Below are 13,211 nucleotides of genomic sequence, written 5' to 3'. Positions count from 1 at the left end.
ATCGTACGTTTTAAAGCTGACTTTATTAGCTGTTTCTACACTGAAGCTGTCTCTGTGTCCGTATGCTTTGGGCGAGCGGTAAAATTCAGCCGCGTCTGTGCTGAAATTGGCATTTGTTGCAGATAAAGCTACTGGTGATAAAGCTGCTTGTCCACTCATGTCATGGAACTTGTTTTTAGCTTTTGTTATCTGCTGAAGTCATGTTGTTTTCTGTCAAGTTTAAGGACTGTTGAAGTCAAGCACATGTTGAAATTCTTCACTGAACCCCAGCGCTTGCTAATGGCTTTACTTAATTGGTGATAGGTTTCTCAGCAGCTTTTCACTTGGTCCAGGTGTCGTCGGTATAAACACGTAATACCTCTCTTTAATCAGAAATAGAGGCTGCAGTGAAATCATTGTCACAAAGAGTTATTGGAAAATACACAAATCGTGCTCTTTTTTTTTGGCCTCTGTCTATAACTGTGCATTAAGGATACATGAAGCGGGGGAAGAGGAGCGCTGCAGCTGACCCATCAGCACCGCTGTCGTTGGGAAATGGTTTTTTCCTTATGTTTTTGTTTTACTTACACCTGTTTAGAAACTTTGGATTCTTCTTTCCTTTTTAGCTATCATGATATTTACTCAATATGTGGATTCTTGTACCTAATGAGTTTCAGAGCAATAAACATGATCAGTATCTTAAACAGTCCCTGTTTTCACAAACTACAAATTGATTTTCCTTCTCTGCTTTTTTCCTGAGTTATCTTGACCCCACCTGTACCACACGTGAAGCTTGTTGATAAGAGCAAGGACTTGATAGGCTTCTAATCTAATCTTTGCTGCTAATTTCTTTAGTACTAGTGGGCTCTTTGTTTCGGTGGTTTTTTTAATTATTATTATTTTCTTTCCTTTGATGAGCTTCTGTTGCAGGGAAAAATCTGACTGTCTTGACAGGTTTATTTCTGGGCTTTCTGCAGTCCCTACCGCAACTCTCCCCCTAGCTTGGTACATGTGGGGAGGTTGGTTTCTAAATAAAGCATTATAGCAGGATTTCCCCTTTGAAGAATGCCCTGATCTTCAGCCTCTGGATAGTTACAAAGCACATTCATATTTTCACATTTGTTTGGAGCTTCTACTTCAAATAAAGCCAATGTTTTGCTTCATGGTGTGGCTCAGATGTGTGTATGACAGTTTCACAGCCTTGTATGCAGGTACAAAATACACATGTGTAAAGGTATAGCTTTTTGCCTTCTTTTCACAGGCATTCATTACTTGCACATCTAGATGAAAATTTTGCTTAAGCTTGTTTCAGGTGCCTTCCATATTTCCAGTAACTTTTCCCTTGAAATGTATTTTATTGTGGGTTACTAAGGCTGTTTTTCTTTATGTTCTCTTACTGCTAGTATAATCTGGTGTGTGACAAGTAATGTCTCTTCAAGATGCTTGAAGTTGTTGTGATTCAGTCACAGCATAGCAGTCATTTCTGTAGCTCAGTGTGGGCTTCCATAGGTGTCTCTTCCATGATTTGTCTCCAAGGCCAAACTATATTTGGTTTGCAAGAGAGTTTTACAGTCCAACGTCTGTGAATATCATTACAAAAGAAACTTAATGTTAGATTTCCAAGTAAATTCTAAGCAAAAAAACCCCCAACCCTAAATAGAAAAGAGCAAGAAAGTTCAAAAGTAGACAGCTTCTAATTGAAGTAAAATTGTAATAGCAAAATCTGAGTAGCATCTGAGGTATTAATGCATTACCACATAAGGTGCTGATTATAACTTCTTAATAGGTTACTTCTGACTAGTGTTAGTCGCTGAATAAAAATAAGTGTTCAACACACGAACATTGGAAGTCTTGTACAATCTACAAAAGCACTCCTTGGATAATCTATTGAAGGGGATTTTCTTAACAGAAAAATTGAGCCCCTAAAGTGAGTGCAAAGAGAAAATTGTAAAATTCTTTTTTAAAAAAATAATTAAAACAAAAAGGCCCTCATTGATGGTTTCTAATAGTAAATATAGTTTTCAGTTGTTAGATTATGTGTTGAAAGCAAATTGGATTTATTATTTTAGTTTAACAAATTGCACAAGAATTGGTATTTAGTTTGTGACCTCAGATAATAAATTCATTACATGAGAAATTTTCTCAGGAACATTATTTTTTGAAGGATTAGGACTATAGAATGTACGGGTTTTTAACATGCACTTTTCAAACAGGTCCAGTAAATCATGAAAAACACATAGAATAAAAATTACTAATTTGGACTCCTAACCATTCGTTACTTTTCTTGAGAAGTTATGAAATTTTAATTAAAACATTTCTTGCTACAGAAGTAACAAATACGAAGTTTATTACAAGTACAATTCATAAAGGGCTAGTACCTTCACTATAGTTTTAAGGCTGAGGAGCAGTTTTGGGCATCCTTCCTCTGTGCCTGCTGACTTCTTGTCTGGGAGGAGGCAGGTGTTAATTTGGGTTTTTCTGGTAGCATGTGTACATACAGGCATGTTTCAGTGAAGCTGAAACAAACATACAAGTCTCCTGAAAAATTCTGTTTTCCTTGAGCACTTTAACCTTTTTTGTTTGGCTTGATAGTTTTATTTTTATTGCCAGATTTCTGGGGTTTTACTTACGATACTGGTGTAAGCACTTTTTTTAACATCAATGGAAGTGTCTCACATATATTTCCACTGACACGGTAACAGCCCCAGAGGAGTCATTATCGTCAGGTTCCAGGCACTGGAGCTGTTACAGTGTCAATGAAGTGTCTCTCATACTTCTTTCGATGGGGTAACAGCCCCAGAGGAGTCATTACAATGTCAGCTCAAGTGCCCGAGTGGTTACAACGTCAATAAAGTGCTGTTTTAATGCTGTTTTAGAATGGTTGTGCAAAATTCCAGAACCGTGATGAAATAAGGGGATTACTTTTAATACATTACTTTGGCTTCTCAGTGTGAGGTTTGAATCTAAGCCTCAAAAGGAGGGAGATCCTCTGCAGCCTCTTAGGTATGTGCTTTGGCATGCTGAGAAAGAAAAAAATTACTTAGAAATTTGCAACTTCTACTACTACGCTACATAGTACCAACATACTATAAAGATGCACCACAGTACAGTTGATGCAATAGAGCAGTAGCTATTGTCCTAACTGAAGAAGACAAATGGTGAAAGTATCAGTCATGACACAAAGGGATGTTGGAAACGCAAGAAAACTGCTTTATTCTTTGTCCAGTCTGGGGTAGAAATAGTAAGTTCTGTTCAGTTCATGTTCTAGTCACCTCATGGATGAGAAGCTAGCATACGATCTTTGCGCTGCGTTTAAAGTACCTGTAGGACTGGATGTTTTACTCAATGTTGTTAGGTGAACAAGGTGAATTAAACATTTGTTGCTTTGCCAGATTTGTCCCTCTAACCAGACATTTTGAAGTAATTATACTCTAACAATGGATTTACATCAGAAACGAAATTATAGGATTAGGAGGATTTTTAAAACTTTAAAATAAAAATACTTTTTTTCATCAAAGCAGAAGTCATAGAAGAAATATAAGAAGAGTAGCTCTGGGCTGTTTCTGTGTATAACTTCTAGTACTATTAACCATTTTGATTTGTTGTGCTAAAATGGATCGTAATGAAGATTACCTCAGTTAAAGGAATTCCAGGGAACCATTCATCTGTATGTCACCCAGACTTTTTTATGATCTATTTTCTTTATAGGAATGTTGTGAATTACTTGGTTAGGACAGCTATCTCTTCCCACCTCACCCCCTTTTGTTGTAACTTTGTTACTTTAACTTAACTTAGCCGGTGGTTATTGATTAAAAACCAGTCCCAGCAAGTGTTCACAAATAAGCATGTAGGGCAGTAAAAAATCTATTTTTAAATTAATTTTTCTTTTTAACACTCACTGAGGATTTTTTAATCCTCACTGAGGATTGAGGTCCATTATAAATAAAATGATTCAGGGAATTATAGACGGCACAATAAAAAAAGTCACGTTAAACATTTAATGCTTTATTGGTTAACATAAATGTATTTACAATAAAATGTTTGTAGGCTGGTTGGTTCCCATACAATGAAAGGCAGATGGATAATTGATACAGGTTGGTTTTTTTTTTTTTTCTTTCAAGGCAAATACAATCTCCTTTAACTAGATTGTTATTTTATTCAGTTATTCAGTTCATGTTCTAGTCACCTCATATATATTTTATTCCCTGCGCTAATCTACATAGAGACTTGTAAGATATACCTATTGACTATATTTTTTCTTTTTATTGTACCTTTCCTAAATTTTGGTAGCGTCTTAGTCATTGCTTAGAATTGGCCTTACAGGTACTTTTGAAAAATATAGCACAACTTCAATGATGTTGAAACTTCTTTATTACTTAGTTCAAATGTTTCAAATGCAATACTTTGTTAACACACTACAAGGTTAAATTCCTTTTTATGTTCCATTAATGTGAGTGAGATGTGTCTTTTTTAAAGAGCAATATACATTCTTCATTTCATTATTCTCGCTTTTATTAATATATGGTAAGGGAGTAAGATAACAATCATCCTAGGATTATAGATCATTTACTTGTACATAACCACAGTTACTTTAATTCGTTAAAGTAACTTATTTCAGTTAGTCCTAGGTTCTTAACTTGCAAGTAAACTCACCCTAAGGATGGTGCTTTTCAGTGGACCAGTAATTCTGGATTGTGGAGGAAGGCAATCTGTTGGTTTTCGTATGTGTTCCTACAACTATGCACAACATTGATATGTAATGAAAAATATATACATTTTGATATATATACTAAAATAATGGTGTCTCCCTTAGTGGCAATGTTTTGTTTGCATTTAAGACAAGATAATATTTTTTGCTGGCAAACAAACTTTGTATGTAATACAAAATACAGCTTCAGAGGGAAGAGTATTCTGTCACGGTCGGAGAGGCTTTCTAAACTGGAAATATGCAATGTAAAAGTTTAAATAATGGTTAATACATATAATGGATGTTGTTTTCTTCATATGCCACACATTCCTCTTTGTGTTTTCTAGCTTTTGATGTTGGCATTTCCCCTTTTGAATCCTTATGCTGCTAACTCTCCCTATCTTAACAATTTCACCTTTACATACCATTTTTATTTTCCGTAGCATATGTACCTTCTCATAGTTAGTCTCAACTGTGCAGTTTTCTCAGAAAGGTGGGCCCGTGTTACATGAAGTATGAAAACAGGTTTTAAATAGCAAAGAGCTTAACCCCCTAAGAGGAGAAGGAAGGGGTAGGAGTTGTATAAGAGAAAAAAAAAAAAAAAGTTAAACTCATTTCACCATTGTCTGATTCAAGTATTCAGAAGCCTTTTGGTTATCCTTTCCTGAGAATTAAATCCTCTGTCACATTGGATCTGAACCCACATGCTGTTAATCACTGGAATCTGATACTTAACTAGGCATGACAGCAGATTATGGTCTTCCACAACTCTCAAAAGTGAAAAAGGAAATCTTTTCCAACAAGTGTCATAAGGGAAGAAAGAGATTGGAAGTGAGTATAAACTGAGCGCTGTGAGTGCCTAAAAATTAATGGAACCATTCTTGTAAGGGGTGGTATCTGGGAAAACAGTGTCAAAGTAATAGCAAGGCAAATGCTTTGATGTTGCCTTGTATAAAGACCTTGCTGTGCTACTAGTGAGAGAGCAAACATGACCTCTGACTTTACTATTTTTCAGTTTTGTTAGATGGTGGCAATGTCTGTCACAATTTGTTTCTCAAACATGCACACTGACATCATGACTGCACACTTCCTCATTCTTTTATTGAGCATAAGAATATGTGTGGGAGTTGAGACAGTGGTTTCTAAGCTGTTTCTTTTCCATGCTGTTCTGACATGCATAAGCCAATTAGTGAGATTCTGCATCCAGAGTATTACATGGTTCTCTCTTCATCTTGATGACTTCTTGAGTTTTGAGCAAAATAGCTTAAAGTTCTTTTGTGGAACTTTATCTGTGCTTTATCTTTTTTTCCATGGCTGAGAAGTATTTTGAAATTTCTCATGGTTTAGTTGTGGCATATTTCACTTTTACTATTTACTGAAAGCCCCGGGGGCAGCAAGTACGCATGCTGTCAAACATTTGCTTCGTGCTGATTGAAACTTTAGCAATTGGCTGCAGTTGTTATTTGTCTGGGATGCGTTTTGCTCTGGAAGACTTTGATACGCACAAATAGGACTTAAGAGAAATGAGCTGCATTTCTTCTGAAAAGAAATAGACCTTAGCTTGTATATTTTTGAATTCTATGAGGACATTCAGACCACTCTTATTAGACCACCAGCATAAAGCTTTGAAAGGCTAAGTGTTGCTAGATAGACAAGTGACCAGCAAGTTTGTTAATCACAGTTTTTTAAGACCGTAAATGAAAATGTCGTAGGATATAACCCAAATAACAACAATAAAGGAAAACAGAAGAAAGTCCTAGTCTTCCCCGCCCCCCCAGCTGAGTTTACATCTACTTCTAAGAACATGTAGGATTCTGTTGTGTAGAGTATTAGTTCTTTCCTTGAATATTTGAGGATGGGGAAACCTGCATTCACTCTTAACAAGACATGAAACAATTGTCTAAAACATACTTGTCTTAAATGTGCTGTCCTGGTAAAGTTCCACTGCTCATTCCTCACTGGAGCAGTTTCAGTTATCCATTACTTTAACTGTTTTTTTCCTAATTGTCTGCTCACTGTGACTCTACTTCCATCTCCATCCCCCCTTTTCAAAAAGAAGTTGTTGCAGTAGTAAGCCTTTATGTACGTTAGCCTTGGATCACTGACAGGCCTTGAACTCCCACAGTTTCTCATTCATGTGTACCTGCTGTTTAACTGTCAATCTGTAAACCTTTATACTTAGGATTAGGTATTACTCATTTCAGGGAGGTGCAATTTTGAGTGATCTTTGCCGTAAGTGCTGTAAAACCAAAGAATAAAATAATGTTAAAGGTGATATTTTTATTTCTGGAGAAAACAGAAGTGTTGTTTGTTTGTAAGATTAGGGATTGCTGTGTTTTGTGACTTCATGTTTAGTGGCTTCCATTATGCAACCTCAGAAGTCTGGACACACTGGACAGATAATTGCATTTGTGCTTAAAGGCAATAATAAACATAGATGTGACACATAAAATGCTGCTGAATGACCTTGGAGAGGAATGCCTGAGGAACCGTGCTGTGGCAGCTGACATCATTAACTGTGACTTTTATGCTCGGGCCCTGGAATAATCAGACTTTAGAGAAATGTTTCGCAGGGGGCACCTTATGGATGTCAGTCTTTCATGCACTCATTATGATGCTGTATGTGTTTGATTGTGTGAGAACAAGGAAGATCTACCTTGAGGCGTATCAGGCAGTCTAGCTGGAGGTATTAGAAATCTTGACAGAGTAAAGCAGTGTATTAAGAGCTTTCACACTGATGATCCTCTTAAAAATGAGACTTCAGAACATCTATTGCATAGCATGATTCATCTAAGACATCAAATAACATATGTTCTTAGCCTTTGACTGCAGTCTTATTAATGTTATGCTTCAGCTGAAAAGTAAAATTAGTAGGAAGTTTTAAAATACCTAACGGATTTCTCCACAGTGTGTTTGTGTATACATCTTGTGAAGAGGTTGATTACTGTAATCAATCATTGAATCAGTGAATTGATGCCTGAGTGAAGTCACTTTTTGGATAAAATATTTTGAAAAAATTATAAACTTATGCTTTCCACACTGGAAAGTAATTGAACATAAGAATTGTTTGTAACATCTTTAGTTCTGAGATCTGTTATGCTCTGTCCTGTCCATTTACAGAAGAAAAATTTTATTTTCTTTAGCACCATTTTGTGAATCCCGAGCAGATGAAGTCCTTCTCATGACAACACGTGCTTGTGAATATTTTCCCTTGAAAGAAGGCAGACTTCCCAGATTCTCAGTCTTCATTCTCTCTTGTCCTTGAGTATGGCTTTCCCTGTACTTTTTTCCCTCATTTCATTGCATTTGAGACCCGGTAGGATAGCTGTCATGTTTGTGATTTTAAGGGAAAGTTAGCATATGATTGATGATGTTCTCAGAACATATCTAACTACATCATCTCCTTTTTCCATAATGCCATCTACCTGTATGGTCTCAGAAACCAGTAACCGACCACTTTCCATTCACATTTGCCAATACATTGATAATATTGTGTGATCTTTTCAAGTTTGTGTAGCAAGAGTATCTTTAGTTTGATGTTTATATACTATTCCTGTCTGTCAGACAAGAGTACCAGTTTTGTGAAAGTATATAGAACTAATTCCTTGCTTAGAACTTAAAGACAGGTAATAGGATACATGGCACTAAAAAATCACTTGATTCAATGGTGCTTTATGGTACACTTCTCCTTCAGATAATACAGGTTGTAATATATATACTTACACAATTCAAGAAACTGATTCTCTGTGTTTAATTAGTGGTGATCTCATAATTTCTGAATATTGGGCAGAGTTAGAAGGATGGCAAGCTGAAGACTGTAATTGTTTCATAAAGTAACAGTGAGGAAAATACTGGAGGACTCAGTAAGAAAGTAGAAAAGCAAATACCTGATTCATGCATAGGGTTTTATTTTAACTTAGTTATTAATGTAATATCTTATTTCTGTGCTCCAAACAATGGAGGATGTCGGCTTTTGTCCCCTTCCTTTTATTAGGACCTAATTCACTGGTGGTTTGAGAGAGTTCACTAGTACTGATAACAAACAGTGCAGTACTAACTTTCAAGTAACAACAGCAGAATCTGTACCAGTTTCAAAACAGTGTTTCTTCAGCAAGCTTCTGTACGGTGTGGTTTACTCCTAGATACATTTTTCTTAGAGCTAAAAGATGACTGATTTATTTAGAATTCATTTATGAATAGAAAGAATTATGTTAGGAATCATCCATTGTTATCAGTAAAACAGTCTGTGATAGGTATCTTATGTAAGTTAATTATCACATTAATCTTACCTATTGTAATCTAGTAACATTATGAAAAGAACTCAAAATAGTAGACATAGATAAATAACCATTTACGTTTGGTGTTTATGATCTTTTAGAGTTAACTGACAAAGATTCATTGCCCTTGGGTTGCTCCTGCCAAAGCAGGAGGATTTGGTCAGTTTTCTGTTATAAACAAGTGGCACTACAAAGGAAGGGGCCTGTCAGGACTGAACAGGAAGATGTCTGAACATTTCAGAGAAACCATTACTACTCATTTAACCAAATATCTAGATATCATTAAAGAGACAGAGTAGATTCCTTAAAAACGTGGGTTTTATCAAATGGTAGGTTAAGGAGGCTAAAAGCGTTTGAATGGCACCTCGTTATTAAAGTTTGTATTTTGTATAATGTTGGTTTAGATATATTTACATTAAAATCAGGATTTTGTTGGTACACTTTGACCAAATTTAGATGCAGATCAACATCAGTTACAGATATGATCTGTTGTTTGCATTTGTTGCTTCAGTGTAGATTGGTTGGGGTTTTTTTTTAGAGCCCTTTTTTCTACAGTCTTGTGAAATCTAGATATTTGACAGATTTGCTCTCAAAATAGTTCATGTATTTTATGCTTCTTGGAGGAATACCTTTAAAAAGATATTGGCACTGTGCTTTCTGTCCCTGCATTAATGATGAGTTGATTATGTCGCTTTGAAGAGTTCTTTGGGTTTTTTTCACAAGCAATTAACTCTCTGGGAAAAACACAGTTTTAGTATTATGTTCTGAGTTGACTATGGGCTTGAATGAGGCTGTTGGAGGTTATCTGGTGTTCTGTATCAGTAGCATGATATCTGAAGGGAGAAACCCCCTGAATGTTGTAAAGAAACATGTTGGGTTTAAAGCATCTGGTTAAGAAGCAACCATGAGTGCTAAATGAGTGTCTGTCTTGCCAATTGTATGGGTTTGGATGCTGAAAGGCAAATAATGCAAAGATTCTATGATAATGGTTGGTAAATATTTTGAATGTGTAGAATAATAACAGCTGCACCAGACTGGGTTGGAAGCATTTCATAACTACACTAAAAATAAAAATAATAATAATAAAAAAAAAGCCTTTCTTTAAATTAAACCATGGCATGCAGATGTCTGTAGTAGTTGTATTGTCTGACTTGAGCCAACAATATCCTGTAGATAGTAATTTCTTTGTTTCTGGTCTTGATTCTTAGCTTTACACATGTAACAGCAGTAGAAGAATGTTTGACCATAAATGTTTGTAATTAATTATGTGATAACCAAAGACAAGGGAAGTGAACCTGATTCTATTGGCTCAGTTGTTGTTTATTATTTAACCTAGAGCAGAATTTCCACTAGCTGTTTAATGATGTATAGCTTACACCTGTGCAAATGGCCATTTCTTGTCTTTAATAGCATATAACATACTAGCCAGTTAGCATGTATTTGATACCTGAGAATGTACAGTGACATGCCAATATAGTACATTCTGTGTACTCAACCTTTTTTAATTTAATGAAATTTATTTATGTCAGTACTCCTTGTAATACTTGCCTCTTCATTAGAAATATTAAGGAGTTACAATATATTTGGTATATTCCATTGCTGTTCATGTGTTCTCGATATTTTATTTTTTTTTTTTTTATGTGACAAAGCTTATAGGAATTTAGTTCAGCACTCAACTCCTGTGTGTCTGTAGTTATTACTTGAGGTCACAGTGCTTGAATTCAGATGGCAATTGAGTTTATTCAGATTTTATTTCTGACTTGAATCTGCTTGATACAATGGGATATCTTCAGGACTGTGGAGTGTTAATTTATTTTTTAAAATTTAATACATGTTCTTTTAGCTATAGTAAGAAGTAAAAATAGGACAACCTTACTACTGCCACCCACGCATGTGTGGAAAGTGCACACATGCACTCAGTTTTTAATTTTTTTCCATGGGCTAGTACCCTTTGAGCAAGCCTTCAAATTTACAGCCAGGCCGAGCTCTGTTAGGGTTGAGACACTAGCAAAAATTGTAAAGAGAAATAACCTTTTGCAATATTAATAAATGCTCTGCTTTTTTACTGTATTTCTTTGACCTATGATGCCAGAAATATAGATTTCACCATTAAATCATGCATTTCTGCATTCTTACGGTATTTGCTTCATTTTTTTCCCTTTACAATGAATATGTCCAGATTTTTACAACATCTGGCATATTTATAGCAATTACTTCTGGACAGGCTGTACTGCTGTCACTCTAAATTGCAAAGTCCAAATGCATACAGAAATTATGATTAGAAATGATTTAGTCAATGAGTAAGTAGTTTATCTTACTCACTTAAACCATAAAGCTATCAAACCTGACAAGTCTGACTGTTTTGATGCTGTTTTCTTTGATTAAAATTAAGCTTTTTGTAAATTTTAAATCTTTTAGGTAGGTGCAAATGTGAAACAATTGATGTAAATATTGTTCAATAAGACTGTTTTGCTTTGGATAGAGTATCTTTATACTGATGAATGAATTTTTGATAAAGGAATTCTGAGTAAAATAAGTGTCTGAAATAAATGAATCTATTACAATAACTAAGGCTATTCTTGTGAAAAAAGGTTGGGGTTTTTTTGCAAATTATCTTACGGTTATAAGGGTGACTGTCAACATCATTCTATTGTTAGCAGTCACCAGTCACTTGCAGCTTTTACATTCAGTTTTAATACTACTGCGGTGTACTTACAGAACTTACCTTTGTGCATTTCCTGTACCATAAACAGAGTCACTAAGTACTTAGCCTATTAATTACCTCAATTAAATTACTTATTACTGGCATAGCTTTTTAACACCTAAGACCATGATCTGTGCAAAACCACTATAGTATGTCCATACAGTAATCAGTAACTGCTCTAATACAGAATTTCTGCATTGTACAAAAAAAGTGCATTAACAGTGAAATTTCCATCATTGAAAATTCCTTCTATGTAAGCTGCTGCAATTCTCTAGTACGGGAAAACTGTCATTTGGAGTTCAAGGTGTGATACAGATATACTGAGCTATATTGCTAGCATCTTTAGCATTTGCACATGCTTTTCAGACAGTCACTATCACCGGGAATCCAAAAGAACTTGTGTATCTGTTGTTTAAATAAACTGGACTGTGTAGGCAGCTAGTCATTTGGGTTTTCTCATTGAATGCCACCGAAGCATGGCTGTGTTAGTTCACGAGCACGGCTGGGCTGAAGGTGCAGTCTGCTGTTAGTGTATCCAGAACCGTAACACTTTAATATGTATTAAATGTGCCTGGACTGATAGTGGTGAAATGGGCATCACTCAGAATTTAAACCTAGCTTCACCTAGCCTCCCACCTCGGTGAGGAGTGTTAGAATGCAAGGGGGTTTATTTTCTGCCAAAACTACTTTGCCCCATAATGCAACAGAGAGATTACTCTTTCAAGGTTTCTGTCTCAGATTGCTCCATATGGCCAAATTCCAGTCTTAGTCTATAACTATTTGATTCTGCTCGCTCTCAGCTGAATGACATTTGCAGCTAACAGAAATTAGCATTGTTTTGTTGAAGTCAACAGAGTTGATCCAGGTTAGCAGAGAATGTTGGCCTACGTAACTTTTAGTTCCTGTCTTTAAGTCTTGAGAATTTTCTAACCTGAAAGGAATAGGCTTATACAGTAAGATCAGGAAAAGATGCAAGATCTTTAAAATAGCAGTATATAAAAGATACTAAATAAATTTATACTTTTTGATTTATTTTTTCTGTTTGTAAGTAATTGGCTTTTAATTACCACAACTTTTTTATATAAATGCTTTAAAATGTAAATTATTGTAAGCATTTGGGAGAATATGTGCAGAGAACACTTTTTTTTAAAAAAATAATAGGCAGCTATACACCATACAGGGTCTCCTGTGAAAAACAGCTGCTGGGAGGAGGATAATCCTTTCAAATAAATCCCTAACAGAGTAGTGTTTTGTCCAGCTAGATGTTACCTCTCTCTACGTATGTACATACGTGAAATTATTTTCATTACAGTTCCTAGGATATATAATGCAAGAACCTGATGTGTCTAAAATCCTTCTTTAATGCTCTAAGGTAGTCATTTATAGTTCTATTTGATGTTTAGGTAAGATGCTTGCTCTATCAAATATGGTGATTAGTCACTCTTGAATATAAGAGAGGGATTTCTGGCAGCAAAAATTTATTTGACTGTAAAACCTAGGAGGCTGGAAAGAAATCCTTCGTACAAAAAATGTCTCTATATAGTTGCTCATACACCAGATTCTA

This window comes from Charadrius vociferus, unplaced genomic scaffold (assembly GCF_000708025.1).
Source record: "Charadrius vociferus isolate BGI_N301 unplaced genomic scaffold, ASM70802v2 scaffold498, whole genome shotgun sequence".
Lineage (NCBI taxonomy): Eukaryota > Metazoa > Chordata > Aves > Charadriiformes > Charadriidae > Charadrius > Charadrius vociferus.
The sequence above is the reverse complement of the archived record's forward strand: the minus strand, read 5'-3'. Positions refer to the sequence as shown.